Genomic DNA, 27,234 nt, shown 5'->3' on the forward strand with positions numbered 1-27,234 from the left:
CAGACCCTAGCAACGTAACACAGCTTTACCCAGAACGGTCTCAGACTGCTGAAGTAGATTCCAGTCCCAATTCTGAGTCCATCCCCGTGGTTGCTGACAACTGAATCCAATAGGTTCCTCCCCGGAGTGTGTTGTTTAGCCAGTAAAAAGCATTTGCAAACCTGTATAGAAAACAGCAATGATCTTTCTGCAGACTTCTTTACTGTTTGTAGATTTGTCATTCCAGCTGCATTTATACATATATATAGCTAAGCAGTATATATTTCAGAACATTCAAAAGCTAAATAATGTCTGCAAAGCAAGTGAGTATGATTTTGTCCCATGTAAAAGTGGCAGGAATTGATTTATTGGTAAAAAGTATCTGAAGAAAGCAAAGCCATGTTAATCACAGTCTTGCAGTGCTGCAGATGGGGATTAGAATCCGCTGTACAAGCATATCCAAAACCAAACTTTTGGCATGCAAGTATTTCAAAATGCACTGTGAGGGACTGCAACTTGTGTTCTTTATTGCTCATGTAGCCTCTTAAAAGCAGATTAAAAACACATCTCTGAAAGCAGTAAGGAATCATGCAGCTGTATCTGAAGCTTGCCATTTAATAACAAAGCAGAATGAGCCATGAAAAAAAAAGGAAAACTTGTTATCATAATTCCAAAACCCCATCTGGTTGAGAGGAGAGGTGGCTGCATGCAGCATTATTCAGAGCATAAGAACAGAACAACTTCCCTGGACTCCCTGGGACTCACAACCCTTCTTTGCAATCCACACAGAAACGTAAGCCTTAAGGGGCTCAGCAAGCTTATCTTCCCTTGTCAGCACAGCAGCTTAAAAGGGATGGACAGAAGCAGAGGTCAGATGCCAGTCTCAGTCCTGCTGAATGCCTCTTTAGGAGGAGGGGGAGGCAGGTAAATGAGCAGATCGTCAGATAGAGGACTAAAATTGCTAAGATGCAACCTTAAGAGCAGTTAAACATGCAACAACATTTCCCTTTCTTTTTCCTTATTTTGATAAGCAGGGTAATAGTTAAATCTATCAGTACTCAAAATATCAGTACAAGGCATCTGAGTTGGCAAGATACCCCAAGTCCCCAAGTCTGGAGCTTACACTACAGCAGCTTTGTTACAAACCTGGAGCAGTCCCATCTGCACTGTCTCTGGCCATATTCCAACCCTTGCACCCTCCTTGCTGAAGGGGAGCATAGAAAGCACCATTGGAGCTGTCAGTGTCCACACTTGGAATGTTGTCCACCCCTGAGTGCTGGGAATGGTTACAGGGAACATGGAGCAGAGAGGCTTGAAGGGGGCTCTAGGCCTGGGGCCCCTGGAGAAGCACATCCAATTGAGCTCATTCTGAAGGTTTTTTATAGAAAAGAGTTAATGTGAGTTCATAAGTTGCTCCCTAGTGCACTGCATAAGCATTTTTTCTCACTATAATCACAACAGGGCAGGCCATGCTTTACCCAAGTTCATACACTATCCATTGGAATTAAAACACTGGTGAGCTAGGCTAGTGATTTTCAATCAGTCTCTGATTTGGAAGTCACAGGGGTCCGTAAACAACAATTCAAGATGTGCAAAGTGCTGGTATAGGATCTTTTACATACCCTGCATCCAGTAACCCTTAAATATCCAATACACAAAAAAATCGAGCTTGGTAGAGAGCACTAAAAAAAAGTAGTGAAGTACATTTTTAAAAACTAACCCTCTTAACTTCAAGGGAAAAAGGACAGACGAGAGTTTTCTCTGTCATAAAGATGACTTGCTATAAGAAAAGTTATACAATTACTGAGAAAAAGTGACAGAAAACATCTCATAAAGCAGCAGTCTCAGAATAAATCACAAGATGACACACAGAGAAGAACAAACCTAGCAATTACAACTCTGTAAATCTGACTTTTCCTCCAGGTACAATATCTGAGCTAAAAAAAAACATTAAAGCAGAAGGACAGTGGACACATAAGTAGTCATATTTGCCCCAGAGTTTATAAAGAAAGGAAGTTCCTGTAGGATAAAAGTGTGCAAATCAGAATCATTCAATAAAAGTGACCTAACGAAACAATATATTTGGCTTTAAATAAAAGACTAAATCATAACAGTCTGTGAAAATATACTAATTTACATTACTTTTGATATCACAGTAACCACATAGCTTGACAACTGGCTTAATTGTGCAGAAGGAATAAAAACAGCAAGTTACTGAGCAGAGAAAGGTATTTTGCATGTTTAAAACAGATGACAGTGCTGCTGTGTCAGAGCTGTTCTTGAGACTTTCGTAGTGATCTAGCAGAGACAGACGAGTGACATTATCAGAGAGGCATTTTGAATAATACAAGGGAATACAAGGAAATAATTCCAAGAGGTATGGAAAATTGTAAAAATCGGAAGTAAAAAAATAATCCCTTGATCTTTAGCCACAAGCCTATTAAATGCTGGTTTCCTATTGATTTATGATTGTGTATCACCATTACACCGCATCTTGCTTGGTGTCACGCTGTAAATCCCCTCACCCTTTCCCAGTCGGGTGTGGAGGAAACTGATGAGGTTTAACAAGGGCAAGTGTAGAGTCTTGCACCTGGGGGGGAATAACTGCACGCATAAGTACAGATTAGGGGAGGAACCTGCTGGAGAAGAGCTCTGTGGAGAAGGACCTGGGGGTCCTGGTGGACAACAGGTTGGCCGTGAGCCAGCAGTGCGCCCTGGTGGCCAAGAAGGCCAGTGGTATCCTGAGGTGCATCAAAAAGAGCACGGCCAGCAGTTTAAGGGAGGTGATCCTCCCCTTTACTCTGCCCTGGTGAGGCCACGTTTAGAATACTGTGCTCAGATCTGGCGCTTCCCAGTTCCAAAAAGACAGGGATCTCCCAGAAGGAGTCCAATGGAGGGCCACAAAGATGATACAGGACCTGGAGCATCTTCCATGTGAGGAAAGGATGAGTAACCTGGGTCTGTCCAGGCTGGGGAAGACTGGTTAATGGTAATAAATGCCTAAAGAGAGATGGGGGGCAAAGGGATGAGGCCATGCTCTTCTCAGTGGTGTGTAGTGATAGAACAAGGAGTAATGGCCTAAAATTTGAACACAGAAGTTCCACACAAACTTGCAGAAGAACTTCTTTATGGTAAGGGTGACGGAGCAGTGGAACAGGCTGCCCAGAGAGGTGGTGGGTGGTGAAGTCTCCTTCTATGGAGATATTCAAGACCCACCTGGATGCCAATCTGTAGGGAACTGCTTTAGCAGGGAGGTTGGACTCAATGACCTCTTGAATTCCCTTCCAAACCCTGCGATTCCGTGACAGTTTATTCAGCACTCATATCTAGAAAGCTGAACATTTAAATGAGAAAAACAAAGAAAACACGAGCTAAATGTCTCACTCAGCCTCACAACACCGGCAACCCCGTGTCAGCTCGTGGCCCAGCTGTGGCAACCCTACCCTACCAGCCCTGGCATGGCCGTGCCCGGGCGACCCGTCCGCTCCTGTTGGTAACGCGGCGCAATGCAGCGAGCGCGCACTGCCACCCGGCGCCGAGCGGCTGTGCTGCACGCAGGGATGGAAGCAGGCGTTCCCCGAAGGCGGTCTCACAGCGCCAGACATTCGCCCTTACCTTCAGGAGGAGGCTACTTAGTGATTTATCTTTGTACGGTCATAGGATGATGGACAGCTTCCCCTGCAAGCACGGAGATTAGCTGGTAGTGTTTTCAAGTCTTTTTCCCATTCACACGCATTCAGGCTTTTTGTAGGCGGAGGTTTTAGGACCAGTGATCTACAGCTGGTGGATCTTAGCAAGCAGAAAGACCTGCCTACAAGCTACAAGAACTGAATTGAAAGCGACTTGTGATCCAGCTGGCTTTTTCCCATAGAAGCTTTAGGATCTTGTTTCTGTGCTGTCAGAAAGTGTCGAAGTGCGCTGCATTAATTGTGAAGTTATTACCACCACTTCTGCCTACCCAACATTGGTAGAACAACACCTCACCTTTGCACCAATTTGTTTGCTTTCCTGGAGGCAGGGGAATGTGTTCTCAGCAGGTTAGAGTGCTAAAAAATACCTTAAAAATGAGAACAGCCATTCTTAAACACTTAACCCAGAAACCAAGTTTGAAAAGAAAAATGTAAGATACCATGTCCAAATAGTTACTTAACTTGACAGTACGGTGCTCGTGTTAGACTGAAATGATGACCAAACTTCTACATTTTCTGGATTCTTTTAAAAACTCTTTTCTCCATATGATCAAGAAAACTAATATTTCCATCTTAAGTGTTGGAGGTAGTTATGAAAATAACACAGCTTGTTCTAATGCTTTTTCAGGTCGCAGAAGCAGAGACGGTGATGAGATCTAATCAAATATTCAATTTCCAACATATTCACTTAAGAAATGCCATGTTTGTACTATCTCTGGATCTGCCCTGTATTGGTAATTTTGATGACTGTAACACACGCACACTGATTTGGCTTAACTAAAGCAACCAGAACGTTTTACTGTGTCACATCACTCTCATCTAGGGGAAAAAAAAAAAAATCAAGTGCAGGCTTTTTTTTTGCTTTTTTTTTTTTCCCCTAGACAGACAAGCAATGCCATAAAAATAACTGGGATTTAAGCACATTCTTTATATTAAAAGCAAATGCTCCACCGTTCTGCTGGATCAGAGCTGTAAATCTCAGTGATGTCACAGTTTCTATGACAACCAAGTGTGATACTACATGAAGGATTATGATTTAAAGGAACGCTATTACATCTGGCCTTTCCAGCTGACACAGTCATAGCTTATCCTCCTGTACCAATCTGCTTATCTTTTTAGAGTCACTGAGCCCAGGGTCCAAAAGGGGAGGCCACAGTAGCACAGGCTGAAAGCAAGCAAAGAGTGAGAAAAGGGAGCACTGCTCCTCTTTCTGTTCCTGCATGATTCAAGGCTGAATTATCGTTTCCCAAACAGCTGCAGCCCTTGAGCTAGCTAACAGTTGATGCTGCAGCTGCAAGGAAGGAAGCCCAGAGCCAGGTAGAGCAGCAGTGCAGATGCTGTGCATCCACGCACCCTTCCTGCAGAGCCCTCATGGCCCTGATGCCATTTCATGGATGCATGCATCCTACAAGGTTGGCTCCACGTCTGGCTGAAGATCTGTGTCGCATCAAACCCACACCTGAGGCTTTGAATGACTGGAATTACTAACAAGCAGGTCTGGTTTCCTAGATCTGGCTCACTAGCCACCTCTGCTTTCTGATTAACTCATTTTCCATTTGTCTCTGCTGCTGATAGGTTTCAGAGTGGCCTGGCCCTTGGGCTGCTGTGCATTCAGGACAGGCTGAATCACCGGGTGCTTTTACAAGCAAATGAGAGGCAGCACTGCAAATTTGTTCAATGGCCCTTTTAAGCATGGAGCTGGCTTTGCAGCAAACAGCTCCCTTTAGATTAAGATAAATGCTTTACCAGGGAGATTGGTGCCACTGCGCTTGTGAAGTCATGATACTCCTCACAAATAAAATCAGTGACTAAAAATAGCCAGCACATTTTCCTTTCTATGAGATTATGAGTTTCTTCCTTGCAAAACAGATGAGCTCATTGAAAGATAATTTTGTGATGGCCAGATAGCTTCATCATTAGATCAAAAACCATCATCGGTAGTCCAATTAAAGCTCCTTTCTATACCAGGAAAATAACTGATGTGCCGATAAACTGCCTCCACTCATTGTTACTGCAACATCCACAGCTGCTGCAAACACATCCACGTCACTGATATCTCTCACTAAAAGGTTTTTAAATGAGTTAACTCTTCCAGGAACTGGCAGATTTCTGAGGGAGTGTTTGCTTATAAGATCTCACGCTCTTTGTTCCATTTCTTTTACTTACAGAGGCATTCCAATCAAGAACTGATCACACACACTTCAACAGAGTATAATATGAATGTCACCTGCTATTATTCTAATAGAAGTTCAGAAAGGGCCAAAAGAGGGAACCTGGCCTTGAAGCTCCTTATCCCCTGTTAAGAAGAAACAAAAAAACATCACCACCACCTAACCTGCATCATTTTGACAGAACTAGGTTAGGGAGTGCCTACACGTGTGGTTATTTTGGCAGAGCACAACTTACCAAGAGAGATGGAAGAAAAGCAGTGAAATACAGTAATCTCTTAATCCAGAGCAGCACTGCCATGACCAGTGTCAGTCACGTTGATCTGATGGCTATCATTCAATGTGCCCTGGGTCTCTTATATCCCTCCTTGTTCAGTGGCATTGCCCACTGCTTCAGGTGTCAACAGATGTGCAGTTCCTAGCACAGCTGAGCTGCATTCTTCTTCAAGGGGAGCAGCCATAGCTCCAGTCATCAGGTTCCTGTTGTTTTTGAGATTGATTAGTCACACAAAATATCTCTAAACACCTGACTTTACTGCACATCCAGAAGAACCAAATCTGAAGTCAGCCCTTCACTGCCCTGCTTAAGGGGAAGAATGGCATGGGAGGAAAGCTCACACATGTTTATTTCTCAGGGGCTGGAGCTTCTGTTGTTGGCTAGAAGCAAAAACTCAAAAACTACAAAGCTTTTTAAAAGCTTTGTTAATCTTCTATGAGGCCAAAGGCTTAAACTTCAGACTGATTCACGTATCTCCTTTCTGAAACCAACCCTTTGATTTCATGTATTTGGCACATTCTGGAAATACAGCTTATCCAACAGCTACAGATGAGCATTCTAAATGGCCTGGTGCCCATAGAATTGCATGAGAACTTCACAGCCCAAACTGCAACTCCTCAGTCTCCTCTGGGTGTCAGCTGCAGAGGGCCACATACCAAGCAATAGAGCAATACAGGAGCTACCAAGAGCTACCAGTTGTTCCTGTTGCTTTTTTTTTTTTCCCCCACACACCACACAAGATAAAAACAAAAATAAAGAAAGCATGATTATAACCCACATAAAACAGCCTGAAGGGTGGGGAAATGTGTATTACCAAGAACTCCTCCAGCTTCTTTAAATTTGAAATATAATCATTATTTTCACTCTTCCTTCTTAGCTACAGAAGACAGACTCTTTCTGGAGCAGAAGAGTTCAAGTTCATAGAATCTCAGAATCCTTGGAGTTGGGAGGAGCCTTTAAAGGTCATTTAGTCCAACTCCCCTGCAATGGACAGGGACATCCATAGCCAGAGCAGGTTGCTCAGGGCCTGATCCAACCTCGCCTTGAAATTCTCCAGGGACAGAACATCCACCACGTCTCTGGGCAACCTGTTCCAGTGCCTCACCACCCCCTCTGTAAAAGACTTTTTCCTTATATCCAGACTTCTCAGACAATCACTTCTGTGGAATTCCAAAGTCTGTTGAAGAAACAATTTCTTCTCTATTCATAAATGATGAATGGGTGCATTGATTAGATCACTGACTCCTTGTGCTCATCAAGGTGACTTCTGGTTATGCAGAACTGCTAATGTATCTAAATGAGGATGGAGCTCATGGTGTGACATGTATAGCTGTCAGCAGACCATGCTTAATACAGGCAACTTTCTGCAACACATCTATTCACAAGCAAGTGCCATCAGCAACATGTCTGCTGTTCATCACACACCAGAGGAAAGCAACAGGAACAACATGGAAAGAGTATGGTAATATTCTCAACAAACAAGGACATCTTCCTGCGGGGAACCGACCAGAGAAGGGTTAGGAGAAGGATCTTTCAGATCTAAGCACAGTTAACCTCGAAGAGCTGACCAGGAGATGGCGTGAGAGGAACAGATTTCAAAGAAAATCATCACCTGGGGCCTGCTGACCGCAGCTCAGTCTGCCACAGTGGGATGCTGCCTCTCAGTCGTGCTCAGTGACTCTCAGAGGGTTGAAACTGGCCTTGAAAGCAGAGGTGATGCAGAGGAGTGGCAGACAGGGGCTCGTGTTGGATTTAGCTAGCTGATTTAAGAGGTTATTTTTACTCCTCAGATCAGATTTGCTTTGGAAGTCTATAAAATATGAATCCACAAAAAAAAAAAAAACAAAAAACAAAAAAAAAAAAAAAACCCACAACAAAACAACTGAAAACCTATTTGGAGAGGAGTGGAAAGAATAACCTTTAAAAACATTAAAATATTAAGACATCAGTGTTGGTTTTCAGAAGATCATGAAGCAGCATGTTTCTTGGAAGGTATCTCAGCACAAGTCAGAGACAAGGAGGTAAACATGGAGCATTCTCATCATGTAATCACAGCTATCAAGGCTCTGTACTCCTCCAGAAGAAAGCCTGGATCTTCAAAGACAATTCCTTACAAAGGATGCAAAGGTTGTTTTCTCCTACCAAGCAGATGTGTTAATTCTGGTACTACACTTCAAATTACACTGTAAAGTTCAAGCAAAGAGTACTATTTCTAGACAACAACTATTAATTTTAATCACATCTATTTTGTTGTTCAAAGTGTTACAAAATAAATATTTATTCTTTCTGTTGTCCATACAGCTTTCACTTGCTTTCCAGTATTTGCTTTGGCTCCATCTTTTGTGGGCTAAGGAATTAATTTTTTACAACTGCTATGCTGAGCTGCGCCACGGAACCTCTTTGGGTTGGAAGGGACTCAAAGATTATCTAGTTTCAACACCCCACTGCCACAGAAAAGGTTGCCAACCACTAAGTCAGGCACTAGATGAGGTTGCCCAGGGCCCCATTCAACCTGGCCTTCAACACCTCCAGGAATGGGGCATCTGCAGCTTTTCTGGGCGGATTGTTCCAGCACCTCAACACCCTCCCAGTGAATATTTTTCCCTTGATATCTAAGCTAAATCTCCTCTCTTTTTTGGTTAAAACTGATCCTCCTTAATCTATCATCTGTGTGAAAACTTGATTTCCTTCCTGTTTACAAGCTCCCTTCAAGTACTGGAAAGCCCCAGTGAAGTCTCCCTGGAGCCTTTTCTTCTCCAGACTGAAGAAGCCTAGCTCCCTCAGCCTGTCTTTATAGGAGGGGTGCTCCAGCCCTCTGACCATCTTCATGACCCTCCTCCGGACCTATTCCAAAAGCTTTCCATCTTTCTTGAGCTGGGGACCCCAGATCTAGATGCAGTACTTCAGATGGCGTCTTAAAAGGGCACCGTAGAGGGAGACAATCATCTCTCTTGTCCTGCTGGACACTCCTCTGTTGATGCAACCCAGGTTACTTTCAGGCTTTAAGAGCACACTTGTTAAGTTTTTGATCTCCCAGAACTGCCAAGTCCTTCTCCCCAGGGCTGCTCTCAGTGAGTTCTTCTCTCAGACTGTATGTGTATCTGGAATTACCCTGACCAAATAGCAACACTTTGCACTTGGCCTTGTTGAACCTCATGAAGTTCACATGGACTCACTTTTCAAGCATGTCCAGATTCCTCAGGATGAAATCCCTTCCTTCTGTTGTATCAACTGTGCTACTTGGCTTGGTGTCATCAGCAAAACTGCCTTTACCTGGACATAGAGCCATAGGGTCCTATGGTCCAGCCCTATATGGACACCATAAAAACTGAATTTCTCCACTTTACAGGTAAGGATGTGGTGTGGGACCATATCAAAGACCTTGCACAAGATCAGGTAGACAACATCAGTTCCTTTGTCCACCACTCCATCACAGAAGAGCACCAGATTGGTGAAACACAATCTGCCCTTGGTTAAGCCACACTAACCTTAACATCTTTTCCAGGAGGATCTGTTCTATAGTCTTCCCAGGTACAAAGGTAAGGCTCACCAATCTGTAGTTCTCCAGCAGTCTGTAGTTCCCCAGGTCTTCCTTTCTCACTTTCTTAATAATGGGAGTAATATTTCCCTTTTTACAGTCAATGAGGATTCTATCTGCCAAGAATTTCATCATGTGAATGCAGCATATGGCAGTCTGACACACAGCTTCCATTGCAGAGCCACTGGCAATGGTTACAATTTAGCACAGTAAGAGGAAAATATGTTCATATTTATGTTCTAAATCTATTTCATTTGATTAAACTACTACATTTTCACATTGGAAAAATGCAGTTTTGAGGAGCAGTCATTAATTTTCCATTACTTCTTCCCCTTTTTAATATTCAATTTATTTCACTTTTTCCCAGCTATTTTCAACAAGGACTCCTGGAAACCATTCAGATTTGTCTTGATCAAACCTATGTCCCTAGTTCATTTGCTAATATGATAAATATTCAAAACAAAGAATTTTATAATAATTCTGTTTAACATTACTGTTAAATCGTGACCTTCCGAGGCACTCCTTCCAGTTACTCACTCAAGCTCCAATGGCACTGCTTTTCCTTCCAGGCTTTTTAGCCATCCATCATGCCTTCAGCCCAGACCTCATACTCAGTATCACATGGCTATGTACACAACACCAGAGGCCACACAGGTGAGAAGGTACTCAGCTCTAAGGAGAAACTAGTCCAGCACTCCCTGCAATCTCCCTCCTTTGTACTGTCTGCACTGGATTGTTCTCAACCTGTTGGTCACTTTGGAATGATGCTTCCTGATTGAGAATATTGAAGAGTATTGCTCCAAGTAACAGAAGGAGACTGTATGTCAAGTGCAGGCAGCATTACAATGTTTTCCTCTGCACATCAGAAGCTGGCTTTGGTGCCTGGGATTCTTCTGTTACAGGTGTAATCAAGCCAACTGCTGGTAGATTGCTGTAACATTCTCCATATTTATTCCATCCTGACTTTTTACATTGCTTACTGACAGCTGTCAGCTGACTACTGTTTCTTTTGCAAACATGATAAGAAATGTTTGAAAAAGACCCTGCCAGCAACCTAATTACACACAGCCTCAAAAGTTTTTACATAATGTCTACAAATATCCTCGTCTTCCTCCACAAGAAAACTTGCAGCACATATTTATAGCACAGGGGCCCCTAAAAGGCAGAAGTGAGATGGGAGATTCATGCTAAATACTTTTCAGTCTCAGAATAGCAGAAGGACCCTGTCTCTCAGAGTTTCATGGTTTTCAAGGCTCACTAAAGCATGCAGCATGCCTCAGGGAGACAGCTGGCTGCCTCCACTCACTTCTGCCCTGTGACGGCTCCCCTCCTGCAATCATACAGAGAAACAGCTGTCCAGGATGCAGCTATGTACATTTAACAAGAGAAGCAAATGCCAAACAGCATGTGCCCTTTTGTTCAGAGAAACAGGAGTAGAAAAGCACCTCGCATCAGAACAAACCAAAGCTTCAGCAACTGGAAACTAGTACAATATATTGATGCTGACATGAAAGTCTTCTGGTAGAGCTGATCTCTCTTCTGTTTGAGTGCAAAAGCATTTATTGTCCTAGCAAACAATGTTATTTCAACTCCATCTATTCCCTGTATGGCACCTCCTAGCCACAAGAGTGCACCCTTGCAGTTTGCACTAAGCACTTCCTCCCTTATCGCAGTCTCTAAGTGGATAACACCTTAAACTTAGTGCTAAGTAATCCTGTCCCACTTGCTTTTATTGCAGCCACTGATATGTACTTCTTTGCAAACACTTACTTTGATGTTAAATCTGGTTTACAGCACATCAAAACAATGGAAAGGTAACAAAACACTTTTTACTAGATTTAGGATAGGTGCTGTTTTATGCACTAACAAACCCTGCTGAATGATATCAGGAAAAACCTTTCCAAAGGAATAATGCGGTTCTTTCCAGTCAACCTACTCTGGTTTCCTTCCTACAGTACCTTTCCCCCTATCAGGCTATCAAATACTTAGCACCCAGTTCCTTACCAGATGCTGGCTATGTCTTGGTCGATATTGTGAGAAAAAAAGTTTTTGTAAATTAAGCTTCTCACATCTCAGAGTAGAAAACCAACCTTTTGCCCAATTTATAAACAAGGCTCCTTTTTCTTAGAGCAAGGTTTCCAATGGATTTTGCCTTCTCCAGCTGTGCTTGTTCGGTCCTGCTCTAGCCTTACAGAGGTGGGCACCTAAAGAGGATGAGGATCCATGTGTTTCCTACTTGAGCCATCCTTGCTGAGACCCTGTGAAGTAAAAGGAACAGTGTGTTCCAGAGACAGGTTATTTCATTGCCACAAGCACCCTTCCTAGAACTTCAATGCTGCCTTCCCTGAAAGCATTGCCTCTGGGTATAATCTTGTACTTTGCAGAATTAGATGCATCACTGCTGATAAGTCTGCTATTTCTCAGCCTTTACTGCCCTTGACAAAAGATAACAAAAGTTAAGTGAACCCATTTTAAAGGCTCCACAGATTATACATTTATTCCTGATAATTTTTCATGGGCTAACAAATGTTTGTACCACTGTGATTTGCAGCCACACTGCACTGTTAGATTACTTGTGAGGTTGAGCTGATCCTTCCAGGAGCTGCCTGGTCTATATGTGCCAAGGAGACAGGAGCTGAGATTGAGAGCTTCAGTTGAGAAAATATCAAACTGACCTTTCACTCCTCAGCTGCCAGATTCTCCATCAATAAAGCACTCAAAACAGCCCGTGGAAGATGATGAGGGGCATTAACATGAGAGTAGTCCAATTACCAAAAGGAAGGTTTAGACTACCTCAGCAATTAAGACACAGCAGCAAAAGCTGTTGCTTCCAGTTGCTGGCTCTGAATTTTTAGGAAATTTCTTTCACCTGGGAAGGTTTCTGTGCTAGAAGAACATCCAAATCTGCTGTGACCTCAGTCTCTCTTGTCACAAGTCCATTAAATGCAGCTCTAGGAACATGTTCAAGCACAATCCCTCTAACAAGAGATGTGCTGTCTGGCATCTTTTTCATCTTTTTCCCCTGAGTATTTTTTCTTGCTTGAGCTTATTCAGTCCTTATCCTTCTTCCTCCTCTATTCCTCCTGCCTCTTTTCTCCTGCTTCTGCCCCACTGTTCCCTTCTACAGTATTTACGGTATTACTACAAAGAGAAGATCTGTGTGATATGAATGTTAATCAATTTATGTCAATGACTCAGAAGTCATTAACGTAACTAAGCCTAACCTCATTAGCCAGAGCAGTACACTACCTGCCAAATAGCCACATAATCCTAAATACTGCTTTTCTATTATGCAGTAAAAGAACAGGCTAACTTCTGAATTTTGGTGCTCTTTCCTCTTTACCGTTTATTGCAGAATAAAATCCAGGAGTTATTTATTTGCACAGAAACGTCAAAGAGCTAAAAATGCAAAGGCACCAATAGAATAAATGAAGTCATGCAGCCCTTGGGCTTCTGTTGAACTGCTTTGGCTGTTTTCAGTTTAGTCTCTCAATACTGTGACCTTACAAATATTGGACTAACTTCTCCCATTTCACATCGCTAACATGACTTACCCATCTGAAATAAAAAACACAGCAATGGACCTACATTTGCTCACCATGCCCATTTGGGAGCAAAGCTAGCCAGCCAGAAACAGGCAAAGAAAGAAGAGAAAATGGTGCATGAGTAATGAGATGCTGTACATCTGTTCCTTGGTCTTGGTATCTTGCAGCACCTTTCCCTTGCTACCACAGCTGTTTTACTCACATTGTTCAAAAGCTTTAAGCTGCCCCTAACACCATTCAGTGCAACTGGCACAGATTTGGCAGTAGCATTACCATTGGAAACATCAGGCAGAAGTGACTCCTGGTTTTCTAAATGTTATGCTGGAGGAGAAAAATGGACAATTTCCTTTTCTATTTGTTTTGGGCCTGATCAAATGTGTAGAACAAAGGGATAAAGCATCGCATCAGATTTTTTGCCTTGACAATACTGATGTGCACACCACTGATCCAAATACCCAGCTGCTTGGAAGGGCTTTCCCTAGCTCTTTCCCAGACTTCTGTATAGGGAGAGATCCTTGGAATTTGTTCCCCTGGTTTCTAGCAGAGCCAAGGAAGACAAACAACCTCTGTGTCCAGGTTCTCTACTACCCAACACAACTGTGTCCTGCCTGCATAGACCACACCTCTGCCAGTAGCTGCTGTTGCTGTCTTCCATACCCAGGCAGATACGGAATAACCAGGCAGCAGTGAGAGCTTGAAACCCAGCTGTTTTTTCTTGCAATCCATGTTAGAGACAATGCCCAGTCCTCCTCTGGCCCCTAACAACAGACAGCAAGCCGTGAGTCATACCACTAACAGCAGAATTGTATTCATTATTTACCAGTCTCCAGGGTCTCTGTGCTGCTTGGAGATAGCCTGCATCTCCTATCAATCATTTAACATGTTCCAGTTGAGTGCAGTTACATACAGCTCAGAGCACAGATCTTGTCCAGAAAAACCTCTCACTTAGTGCTCTTTCTGTGCAGCTTCCTCCTGTGTCTCATGCATCTCTTCCAGCCTCGTAACTTCTTGGCAATGGTGCACTTGAAAATTTAATTTGGTGTTCACAAAAGGTGCCAGGCAACCAGAACACAGAACTGCAGCCAGACGCTCACCCACAGAGCAGGGACTGTCTGAACAACAGGCACTTAAGTCGCAGGACACTGACCTGATGATGTGCCTAGGCCCTTTTTGCAAGGGGCAGTCTCTAGTGACCAGGTAACTATGTTTACAAACCAATTTCTGATTTCTTCTAGCTGAGAACACACTATGTTCAGCCATACAGGCTTGGACTAAGTATTCCTCTGGCCTTTGTCAGCCTTGTCCTCTGGCCTGCCTGTCACAGTGACCAAACTAGATGCAGAGGGAAGAACATGAAAGAGATGCAGTGGTCCTGAACACCCTCCCACAGACTGCAGCTTAGAGACTTCCTCATTTCTAAGTATTTAGTATTGCCTACATAATATGAATACCTCCTTCACAAAAATTAATGGAAATGTTTAGCATCTGCAATCCTAAAGAAGTTCTACAGCTTAACTGCATGTTGCAATAGCCATTATACTCTTTTCCCTGTTCTGAAAATTCCATGTGTTGCTGGCACCAATCAATCACAAGATACAGGACAAAACACAGCATCTCTACAGCTTGGCTTTACCTGGTATAGAAGGGGAGTAAGAATGAGCAGACTTCTTAGAAACACCCAGACAAGTCTGGATGAAGAGCTCCAACGTTGCTGCTACAAGGAGGATGATGTTGCACCCTAGCAGATAGGCAGCTGTTAAATCACTAAACAACAAATTCTGTAGCTCATAGCTAGTCTGGAACAAATACAAACAAACTTAGAAACAAGCCTCCAACTCTATTCTAATCCTCCATAGAAATCCAACTGCTAATGCCACAGTGCTACTGCACCATGATCTCTCTTTCAGAGAAATAGCTGAGGGAGGATGGACACTATACTTCTGCACTAACGATTTAGTAATCAAGGTGGAAAGGATGTTCCTAGAATATTCAACTTAAAGACTTGGAGAAAAAAAATCGACAAAACATACACAAATACAAAACTTCCTGTGAGATGTTTCGAGTTTTCATTACAAATCACAATTTTTAAAGAAAAATTATTAACAGTGGAGTTCTGAATATTTCCCTTCACTATCTTTGATAGAAATCTGACAGCAAAATGGAAAGCAATTTTTTATTAAAGAACTAAACCAATCTTTGGCAAAACCAAATCTTTGCTAAAATAATACAAGCAAACCTTCTGAAAATCCTCTAAGAAATCAAAATGCCAACTGATGACAGGAGAGAAAAGGTAAGGAAACCCTTGGCAGTAAGATGACTTAAAAAGATAGAAAATCAGATATGGCAGAGAGGAAGAAACAGGAAGATTTTAAGGACAAATTCCTGTAGAAGCAGCATCACATCTGCCACCAGGCTCCATGGGAGGTGGTACAGGACCTTGGCACTGATGTAGATATACAAGCTAAGACAAGCTAAGCAGCTGTTGCTCTTTTTCTGATGCAATTCCAAACTGCTTAAATTCGCTGAAGATTATATGGTTGGGTTTTATCGAACCAGAACAGAGGAAGCCAATCACAAACATAACATACTTCAGGACTCTGGACAAAACTGAAGTGCTTTGCTCTGTAAGAAAACCCAGCAGTACATATTCGGTAGACTCTGTCTTCAGAAGAGTTGTCTTAATAGACAAACACGGAATACTCTGAAGCAAAGTATTTAATGACCACAGCAAGCCCAAATATCTATTTCCTCAATTATTTTCTACAAGAAAACACGATAACTTTCAGTGAACAACATATACTGGTATATATCTGCCCTTTAGGCTTAAGCACTAGTGTTACTACTTGTGTCAACTTTCTGCCTATTTTGAAGAATTATTGAGATTCTTGCCCATAGTTTCTGAAGTACATAATGCAAAATATCATCTTTCTGATGGCTCTGGCATACTTCTCCCCCCTATCAGTCGTGGCAGGGACTTCCAGCTGTCTCCCAGACTTTTCAACAACTTATTTATGCACAGCTATTCTTAAGTCAGTGCATTCCTCATGATTACACAGGAGACAGACTGGCAAATATACTACATGAAGTAATCAGATTCAGTAACTGTGCTCTTAATGTAAGATGACAGCCCTTCACTCAGATTTTGCAGTAGAAGCCCTGCTATTCAGAACTGTTATTTTTAGTTTGAGGTCACACAGTAAGATATTAAAACTGAATTGTCCTCAGGCCAGGCAAAAGGAGGAAAGTCTGTGTGTAATTGTACAGCTCTACGTGGCTCTGCTTTCCCCTATGTGACTGAGGGATGATACCTGCCTAGCCAATGGAATTCAGCTTAGATAAAATCCAATCTCATCATTTAACCCAGCTTTAAGTTATAAATATACGGAGCACTCCAACAACATCCTTGATACAGCATTCTTGAGATACTAATCAAGGAACATAAAATAGAATAGATTCATAATTAAGCTGGCTACCAGACTGTCTGCTTGCGGTACAGAAATTAGTGAGAAGTAATTTGCTACGCACATACTTTCTAGGAACATCTAAATCATGTTTCAGCTGTAAAAAGAGGCACGTTGCACCTCAAAGATTAAACTTCCTACCATGGATCAGATCAGATTAGCCTAGATTCTGACTTTCCAGTCAGGAGGCAATAAAGCCTCATTTCCACTCTTTCCCTTCCCCAGTGAAATGCTCCTGTTCTAGGAGCAGGAGTCAACATACCACATGTTCTTCATTGCTGTTAGCTGGGCTCATCAGTTACACACATTAACTGCTTTTGAATATCTTAGCATGAAGACAACATATGAACATAATTTTAAGTATCCCATGGAGCTTCCAGTTTAGGTTGTCTAAATATGAATAGAGGCTCAGGATTATATACAGGACAAAGATAAAGAAGGGAGCATCAAACCAATGCTACTGATGAAAAACTGAGATACAAAAATGATCAAGATTTCCCAAAACCACACACAGTGACAGCAACAAAGTCAAGGACAACCTCAAGTTCCCTGGTTTTCAATCTGGTAACTTAATAAGGTGGTCTATTTTGTTGTTGTTTTGTTTGTTTTAATTAAAAAAGGATAAAGAGCTTTGCTGACTTGTATCCAAAAGTAAGCCATCATGCTGCAGAATATATTGATTAAAACTTGTATTCTTTTATTGTGTAGAAGGTTATTAATATGTAGATATATTTTGCACAAGGGCTCCATTTGGCAAAATTTACTAAGTGGTGGTGTTTCATCATTCTGTCCAGCCTTGTTCTACCAGAAAACAAGCTTCAGTTTGTCCCCTTATCTAGGGACTGCTTTTGGAACTCAGTTTTCTTTTGAAGTCAAACAAAAAGACAAAGAAATTGGAGGAGAAAAGAATAAAAAGAACAAATGAGCAAGATCACCAAAATAACTGAAAAAGAAGAATTAATCCTACTGCACAGAAGAATACCTGCAATAAGATTTGAATGCTAAAGAAAACACTCTGCCACATAAAACTCAAAGCGAGTTGCTCCTGCAGTTGTGTGAGTGACCTTTTACCTCCAGGACAATTAGCCTTGCCCTCGCATTCCACATCATTTCTCCAGGACAAGAGCAAAATGACAAAACCCATTAGCGTCATTATGCTTATTCCCAGCTCTTTACATACACCTGCCAGGTTTCACAAGACCGCCCTGAATCAGCACTGTTCATTTTTAGACAGAAATATACAGCCATTTCTGACCTGGCACAACCACGTCCCACGCTGCTGAGTGTGTGTGTGTTCCATGGGGTACCCCCACCCTGCAGTACAGTTTTCCCATCTAGATACAGAGGACCTAGCTCTGTGCCCAAGGCAGTATGGAGCCCTGCTTAAGCTGCAAACAACCTAAGGATCTCTGAGATGCCAGTTTTGAGTCCTACCACAAACCAAAGGAATATGCTGAAAGCCAAACTTGGGATAGGCCTATAGAGAGATGTTTTGGGGCCCAGACCACACAATTTCCAAACTGGCAGAGAATGGAACTGGATCATGAAGCTTTGGTTGTATCCCCAGGTTGATGTTTGGGATTAGGTTGAACAGGATTCTGAGCAATCTAATCTAGATATAGATGTCCCTGTTCATTGCAGTGGGTTTGGATCATATGATCCTTTAAAAGGTCCCTTCCAACTCACACAATTCTGATTCCCAGTGGTTTTTGCTGCCCCTTTGGTTCCTTTGAATCTATTCCCAAAAGCTGCCTCGCTGAGTGCTGGCTGCTCACTTCTTGTTATCTACTTAGGCACGGTTTGATGTTCCCTTAAGGAGAGATCCACCTCTTTCCATATCTTGCTCAAGTGTCTGTGCTCTTCGGCAGACCTAACAGGGTACAGAGCAGCCTGCAGCATAAGCACAACCATTTCCACAATTGCAAGTCATATAATGCACAAATACTTACACCCAATTTCTCTCGTGCTGTGCAGGTAGTGAACTCAAACTTGTATTATTTGCTTATTTTCTTTCTGAAATATTTCAGTTTTATGAACAAGTTTATCATTACACCAGGGTGAGAGCATTTGCTTGACTGATAGCTCAGCTGAAACTCATGCATCTCCATTTTCAGGCTGCAGAAATATTAAGAAAACCCTGAGTGCTAATACACCACATATAATCAGAGTGCTTGTACTGACTCACTTTTATGACTCATCTGTGACACCATTCAAGTATTTTAAAGAGTGGGAAAATAGTATTATGTTGAGCAATGCACAGATGGCCTACTTCATATGGGAAAGAAATAAGTGCTTTTATACCTCATGACAGTAGTTTGAAATTCACTGAAACATGTCAGCAGTTCTAACTTATCTATTACAATTGCAAGCAGTTAGTTAAATGGTTTGGTACCTAGTGCTGCAGGCATTAACTCAGACTGACAAAACAGTTGGTTTAGCTTATTGGAAATGCAGGACACACTGGAATGATGATTTTCAGGTTCAGACCTTTGTTGAAAGGCCAAGCAATAAGCACAAGCATACTACAGACCCCATGCATTGTCACTGCAATCTGGCCACAGCAGTGATCATGTCTTCACAATATCACATCTTAATTAGAGGAAGGAAAGAGCACAGGGCAGTACACCAGTCTTAACTTCACCAAACACGCTGTATTTGTTCATTGATAAGCCAGGATGAAAGAATGCAATGTGGCCATGTAAGTGCACAAATGATGGATGTTTTCATTTTGTCTTGTTTTTAAAAGAAAAACCTGCTTCAAAGATTAAATGCAAGTATTGCCTAAGCTTTTGCTGATCTAGGGCATACAGGAAAAGGTCTTTTTTGCTGTACTTGGGAAGACACCTCACTCTTATCCAAAGCAGAAAATTCTTCTCCCAGCCATCAAGAACATAGGTTTCCCCATCTTTCTAAACTCTAACATCAAGCATTTGAACAAGCATTCTAAGAAATTGTACATGCAAGTAATACTACACAGAGATAAAGATACACTTACAATGGATTCTACTGATTCTGTTGGAAAATTCCAGCAGAAAAGGCAAAGTGAGACCTGGGAAATTCACATGCACCTCTGCATCCTGGAGGAAAGCACACATCAGCAACAACAGATTTTTCTGCTTCTCTTGCTGTTTAGTCCCAACTCTTTCTGCTCTGTATTTTCTCTCTGTCTGCATAAACCTCATTTTTTTTCCTCAATTCATCATTTAATTCTCTGTTCTCTACTCTTCATCCTAATTCTCTGCACAAGCCAAATTCTTTTCTAGTTCTCAGCCTCAGCCAGTCTGTCCTTACTGCCAGTCAGTCAAATCTTCCTCCTCAGTTTCCTCTCCTTAGTTTCTTATGGGAAGAATTTCAAACCTCTCCTTCCTTTTCCCCTACCTCACAGAGTAGGTGTTGGATCTGACACCCAGTACTGACATCTGATTCCTGCTGTTTTTCCCTTTGCTCCTTCTCCTTTTGTACCCTCTGCATTTGAGCTTTGTTGCTTCCTTCACTTGAAGTATTCTATGCAAACTGCTTTTCCAAAATCATCACTTGGTTGATTATGGATTGCGTATGAAAGAAATGGATTTGACATCCACTTGATTTCTTAAATTTTCTAACTCCCACTCTCAACAGAAAGCAGTAGCAGACCTCAAAAAAGCTGACGTGACTCCATTTCTGGAAAGGGATTGAGTGCTGCTGATAGTCTTGTCAGACCTGCTCACTTTTCTGATAAATTTCAAGGACAAAAATGAGATCCCCCCTGGTCTTGCAGGGGGACACTCAGTATATAAGCGAGGCTGAATAAGCAAGGAAAACAAAATGTTGGAGTGGATTATAAAGTCTGGACTGCTAACACTGCTTTTATCTGACTTGGAAATAAGAGCTCATTAAAGCATATATAATTTTATCTGTTACCTGGTTTTGGGTTTCTTTCCGGGAAAGTGCTGTGATGACACAGGCATCCCACTAAGATGGAAAGAAGAGGCAGACATTAGGACTATAGGAACATAAACTGCAAGGCAGGAAACCCAGGGAGAAAGAAAGCAAATAACCAAAGCAGTTATCAAGAAAGTTTGTGGGGGCCTTCTCAAGTGGCAAGGAGTGATACTAATGTAATAACTCACTGGATAATGTCCAAGCTCAGAAATCCTTGCTATGTAAAAATCTGAAGTTTGGCCACGTAACTCTGAACACAGCAGCATTTGGAATCAGGGGGAGTTTGCTACTAAATGCAAAGGTGAATCTCTGTGCAACAGGATAGAAAGTAGATAATGAAGCATTAAGAACAGTCCATGATTTCCTGCCAAAAATAAAAAGGGAATTTGTAGCTCTATCAGTTGAAGATTTGACAGCCTGAGAGAGCTGCATTTATTCACTTGCCAGACTTAGCACATCTCAGAGCCTTGGACCAACACTGCTGGAATCAGAAGGAAGTATTAGAAACTCCCATGTGGGCTGTAAACCCACAATAAATAAAAAGATGCCATCCAAGAGAGAACTTGCACTCACCTCTTTAGTCTGTGGTCTAAGAAGACGAAATGGAAGAAAAAATCCCTCTGGAAGTCCTCGTAACTGTGGGAAAGTCATATGACATGACAGGAACTAAAAGCACAACTTTGTTTTTTCCACCTGAATACACTTCTAGAAACAAAGAAATGGCAGTTGCTCTTCTCAGCCACTGGGAATTGAAGTTGATGAGGTATAAGCAGAAGAGAAAAGAAAACACGAACTCTAAAGCAGCAAGCACTGAACTTCCAAGAAAATCAAATATACAGCTTTTACACAGAAATGGCTATAGGAAATTTCCACTGAAATTTTAAAGATGATTATCAGTTAATGGCTGTGAGAGTTCCTTACAGAAATGGCTAATTTGAGAAAGCATAAATTAGAGATTTAATCTACCTTACAGGTATAACAGAGCACATAGGCCCTGTACATGCCAGAGAAACATCTTTACCTATACATACAATATGTATATTCAGCATTCTAAAGCCTGGGTGCTACCATGCCCTAGGCACTCTGAGTACTTCATAATATTATTTTTCTAACAGGTCTTCTGGCTGTACTTACCTTCTACCTGTAACTCTTGTATTTAGCCTAACACAAAACAGGATAGCATCAATTCTCCATTACTGATCACTAGCAAGCTTGTATATTCCCTGACAGAAAATATTCCATTGAATTTTAAAGCCTGCTTGCAACTCTTTGTAGCTTCAACCACAAAGAATAGAAGATTAAATAAAACCAGTCTCCATTATTAAATGCATCATCTTGAAAGCTCACAAGCATGCATAATTCCATGGATTTGGTGGTGTTTGTTTGTTTTGTTCCAAAATGGCACTGAGTCCAATTTCCTAATATTGTCTCAGTGATCTCATGATGTTAATGCAACACACAGATGACATTACCAGAGCACAACAACTGGGGAAAAAACTTTTTGCAACTCCCTTAATGATTCTATTATGTTGCTCCTTCTAAGGAAAACCATTATAAAATTAAAAACTGGTCAATTTGCATCATGAATGTCTATTAGAGAAGTCATTAAGATCCCATTGTTATAAAAGGAAAACAACTTCAGAACAATGCAGCAGAGACCCACTGATGACCCTCTCAGTGTGAAATAGCAACAGAAAATAAATGTGGCAGCCTCCCTCCTCTGAAGATGAAGTGAGATTTCTTGAACAGTCATACTGCATTTGCAAAGCTGTGGGTTTGTTTGTTGTTGCTGTTTTGTTTTTGTTTTTTTTTAACTTTCCCAGTAAAGTCCAGGGAAGCTGAGTATTATCACCACGGGTGGTTTGACAAGAACATCAGACAAGTGAACAGGAATTCATTTATCACATCTTCAGCAAAACTAGATGTCATGGAAAATGACTTCTGCTAGAGTCTGTAATTCAGGTAAGAAACATCTGCAGCCTAACTGCACAAGTGATGCTCACACTGCAGTTTGACTAATTTCTGTCATCTTGCAGAATCGAATGTCTGTACACTGATTAAAACTGTCTGCTCAAAAACCATGGTGAAACTCAAGCATTTTAATTTAAACCATTACAAGCCTCAGAATAACTAATTAAACTTTCCAATCCTGTAATATTTCCATAGCCCTCCATTAAAATATTGAGTTAGAAGCAGTAAACATTTTAATGCAGTTATAGCAGCTATATTTCCATCAGCATTGTTTATATCTGGACTGTGATGTTTCAGCAGACTGAGTTAACATAGGAGCTTAATGACAATTTAGTCTGGTGACGCATCTGTTCTGCTTAAAATTCATTAAAAAAAATGTTGACATAACACAAGATCAACCCTGGTTCCACTGAAATCAAAAGCAATGCTCTTGAGATGGACATTGTCTTGTTGAACTAAAGCATTTTGTGAATAATCCAGTCTCTTCTGAGAATCACTTAACAGGTTCTGCTTCTGTAATACGATGCACAGCCTAACACAACGCAAAAGAAAGATTCCTGTTCTTTGTGTTGTTCTGCACAGCCACTGTCGAGGTACATCCAGGTTCTTGGTCCCATTAGAGCTAGTTTTCACTTTCCTTCCTGTTACTCCTTTCCACCTTTTTGAAAAACAAATTCTCTTATGCTCAGCTCTCTCTATTTAAGTTATCCTACTGCAAAGGAGACTAGAACTTCTTGCTTTGAGGACCTTATTCCAAGAACTTGCACGTTCTTCTGCAATCCTTCACCATCCTACAGCATGTTGTGACCTTGACAAGATAGATTGAAAACATTATAAAGCCAGATGATTTCAGTATTGCACTGACCAACAGACAGGCTCTACAGGATACTCATACCTAATGAGGCTTACCTTACTCCTATGCCTTCATTACTTTCCCATGCACTTCTACCATCTCCCAGTGACTCCAGAAGATTTGGATGATGGAGAGAATCAATTTTTCCCAAACTCTTCTTTCCAGGAGCGTCACAGGAAAAAATTACATCAACTTGAGAAAGCCAAATAACATTGGTGTCGTGTAACCAAGAAAAGATTGTTATGTTTTTCTTATCATTTCTGAGATAACCCAGTCAGTATTGCTTCTACTTCCTCTCTATTTCACTACCAAAGGGTGACTGCTTTTCTGATATTCATCATAGATTTCCTTTTGCCAAGCCTTCACCTCTTGACTAATCTTTGAACAAATACACTCTCCTCTTCAGTTTAGTAAACTCTGGAGTGATCTTAAGATAAACCTCAGCCTGTGTCTATTCTATATGTGTCTTGAATTTCACCTTTTTGAAAAACAAAGCCCACACTACTGGATACTGCCATTGCAGAGGGCAGGATTGGACACACAGAGTTCAAGACAAGCCTAATTGTTCTCTCTCTATTTGATCTTACTCCATATTCCAATTATTGCAATAGGAACTTCCACTTAAGTGGCCTTAAATATAGCAGAAGTGGTCTAGCTCCATCTGTTATTTGAAATGCTATGAAGAGGCAGAGGTAGTGAACACAAAGCTGTAGGAGCTACATTCATTGCACTGATTACACGCTTAATTTGTGTGGAAAAACAAATGCTCAGATAAGCCTAAAAAACAACTTGTGCCCAGATGTAGCATCATCAGTAAAGATAAGGAATATCAGTAAAAGTCTGAAAGAGCTTCACTGTGAACACTGCTAAGAAAATGCACTGTATTTTCAGATGAACATATACAGCAGATATGTGGATAGAAAATATAACTGAAGCTTGAATCATTGTTCCAGAACTACAGGTTTTTTTCTTCCAAACAACTCCTGGAAATAATATTGCTATATGCATATAGTAGATGCTTAAAACATAATCCAACAAGATACATAAGGGTGAGTTCAGCTATCCAAAGAGATGCTTCAGGTATATCACCAACTTAAATAGCTTGCTTCATTAGTGCTAGTCCAGAAATTCTTTAAAATTAATTGTAAGAAAAATAGGTGTTTAAATAGAAAGGGCAGCATACAATCACTGATAGAGCTAACAGAAAATCAAGTTACTGATGTCTAGATCAGATCTGTAACTTTCCATCCCATACCACACAAAGAAACTTGTGCCTTCACACAATGCACCAATGGTATGGTGTGCTGCTGTGGATTACTGCAGCCATGATGGAGGCCAGAATTATATTTTGAGCTTTAAAGATTACCTGCCCAACAAATCCCAAGCCATGTGCATGACTGTACAGTTTGCAAGGACTGCTAAATAAGGCACTTTCTGGATGTCAAGGTTACTCAAGTGTAGTTTTTACCATGAATCCCATGAGTCACCACATTCAGTGCTATCTTCCCAGATAGCTTTGCACACGAGTCCCGAGCAGCCCAAACAGTTGCCACTTCATCTCAACAAGCAAGGAATATTCCAATGGAAATGGAAAGGTTATAATGGGAAATCGTGTCACGGCTGACTTCTTCACTGAGAGGATCAGCTGGAATGATCAAACCCAGTCCCAATTCACAGCCATCACCCAAGTGCCAACACTTTCAGCTGGTACCTCACATCTTGATCAGAATGCATACAAAAATGTGTGGCATGGTAAATGCTGACAGTGCAGTATTGCCAAATAAAATGGCTATCAGTATCACAGCCTAGCAAGCTACAATGGGAGTAGTATTTCTTTGGTAATCCTCATCCTCAATAGCAGATACTGGTTAGTAGAATCCAGGGCAGAAAGAGGCTAGGAAAAATCTCTCAATACAGAAATACTGACAGCACAGAGGAACAAGGAGCATCACAGATGTTTCATGCTTTTCTACAAAGCACCCTGCAGACTGTGCTGCAGTTGCTGTAGCCTTAAGCTCTGCTCATGGTTTAGGGTTCAAATTCTACATGATTTACTTCCCAGCTCACTCTTCTCTCTGCAAACAGACCAGATACGTTCAGAAGACCTGTTTGCATCTGAACCCCAATGTATGCATCAATCTGTAGGAGCGAGAGACACTCAAAATATACAGTGCTACTGGTAACCCATTTTTCTAAACCTGATTCTGGTGCAAAGCTACAGAAAAACAGAACACATTTAAATAATGCTTTCAGGGTCTTGCATCTGTCACAGTGCATAACAAAAAGTCAGGCTGGGAATCCATGGAGATTTAGAGACATATGGCTTGGCAGCCCCAATGCAAATTCCTGTTACCACATTAAACTAATTGGCTCTAAAGAAGGAAAAATAATTAGGGGAAAGAATTCACATGGTAGAAAAACATAGCATTAATGAGCAGAGCTATTTATTGCTAATACTCCTGACTGTCTATTTTTGATACACAAAATGCTCTACTGCAGTGTTTGGAACTGCTCAATTAAAAAAAAAACTAAGAAGTTGAAGAATAGTGTTTTTCAATCAGAGTGTTCAGAACAGAAGTAGGGAAGATGTCAGCAAAAGAAATCAGGAAAGAATACATGGCAGCAGGATATGGAAAAGAGCAAAATGGGAACAAGATCATTTCTCCAATCAGTCAAGGACACCCAGGTTATAGTAGCTACCTCTGACAAAAAGGGCTATTTCAGAGAAGCAAACCTTACTCGGAAATGAGTCTGAATACTAGAAAGATGAGCAATGACTCTGCCTGCCAATGCTGCAGTTACAGAAAGCAGCAGGTTAAGTGTCATTACATGATAGAAGAGTTCTGGTCATGTTGTTCTGTCCCCAGTCTCAGAAAGAAGTCCATTGACATGGCTGAAGTATTTCTGGCCCCACTGAGCTCCATCCTCACAAGTGACGAGGGCCAAGAACAGCTTTAGTGAAGTCAATAGAGATGTAGAGGAATACGTTCTGAGCAGACTGAGCTTATATTCAAGAGAGGAAACTTGGGAAGTATTACAGAAACATGGCATGACAAAACAAACCAACAAAAAAGCAACACATTCACAATCATGGTCTAGTCTCTGTGCTACACTAGTAATAAAAGGGTTGCAAATACCAAGACTACAGATATATACCCTTTTACTTCTTGCTTTTCTCTGAACGTTTCTCAAAAATTTCTCGCACAGGAGTCCTACAGTTCTCACCAGCAAAAGAACAATCTGCCATTTAATTTGATAGCAGAGTCCTAGTATTGAGGACCCCCCATAAAACACTACAGCTAATAGTATTCCCTTCCCTCAGCATGGTGCAGGCTGATGGCACTAAGATCTTTGCTGACCCAATGCACTGAAGGTCTCCCAGAAAACTCCCACCTCCCACGCTGAGCTTGGCTGCTCTTGGACTAATGGGCCTTAAATACACCTGACCCATTTCTTAATACACAGGAGGAACTCTGTAAGTGCTTTGAAGCTTCTTGTTTGGATGTGAGAAAGGGAGGGACGAGAGTAGAAGTGTTCAGGAGTCACTGGAGCCACAGAGAAGCATATCAGGACACAATCACCTGACATGGCCACAGACTACCCATATGGAGATGCTGATAGTGGTACTCGGCTGTAAAAATCAGGCAAAAAAGAGACTGATCCAATGAAACACCAGTCTGAAAAATTTGTGAAAGGTGAGAAGCTATTACTACCCTGTGCTCTCAAGCAAGGCCAACAGTTGTATTTTTATTGCCTTTGCTAGAAGTGAAATCATCAGTACTGCTGCAATTCACACAAAGAAAGAGTGAGAGGGTCAGGTGGGAGAGAATGC

At 41.5% G+C, this 27,234-nt stretch overlaps 1 long non-coding RNA gene across 2 annotated transcripts; it reads right to left on the reverse strand.

Annotated features, from left to right (window-relative positions):
• Positions 1-74: 74 nt before the first annotated feature.
• Positions 75-21,519, reverse strand: LOC149916240 (uncharacterized). 2 transcript variants are annotated; one of them, XR_016470269.1, is made up of 4 exons: positions 21,152-21,519; positions 20,558-20,608; positions 1,126-1,347; positions 75-161 (listed from the first exon to the last, which is right to left on the reverse strand). It is a non-coding gene; the product is annotated as an uncharacterized LOC149916240 (long non-coding RNA). The 2 variants fall into 2 exon arrangements; XR_016470268.1 differs by lacking the exon at positions 21,152-21,519 and having other exon boundaries at positions 20,558-21,026.
• Positions 21,520-27,234: the final 5,715 nt, after the last annotated feature.

Source organism: Phasianus colchicus, chromosome 12, assembly GCF_987193195.1.
Source record: "Phasianus colchicus chromosome 12, bPhaCol1.hap1.1, whole genome shotgun sequence".
Classification (NCBI taxonomy): Eukaryota; Metazoa; Chordata; class Aves; order Galliformes; family Phasianidae; genus Phasianus; species Phasianus colchicus.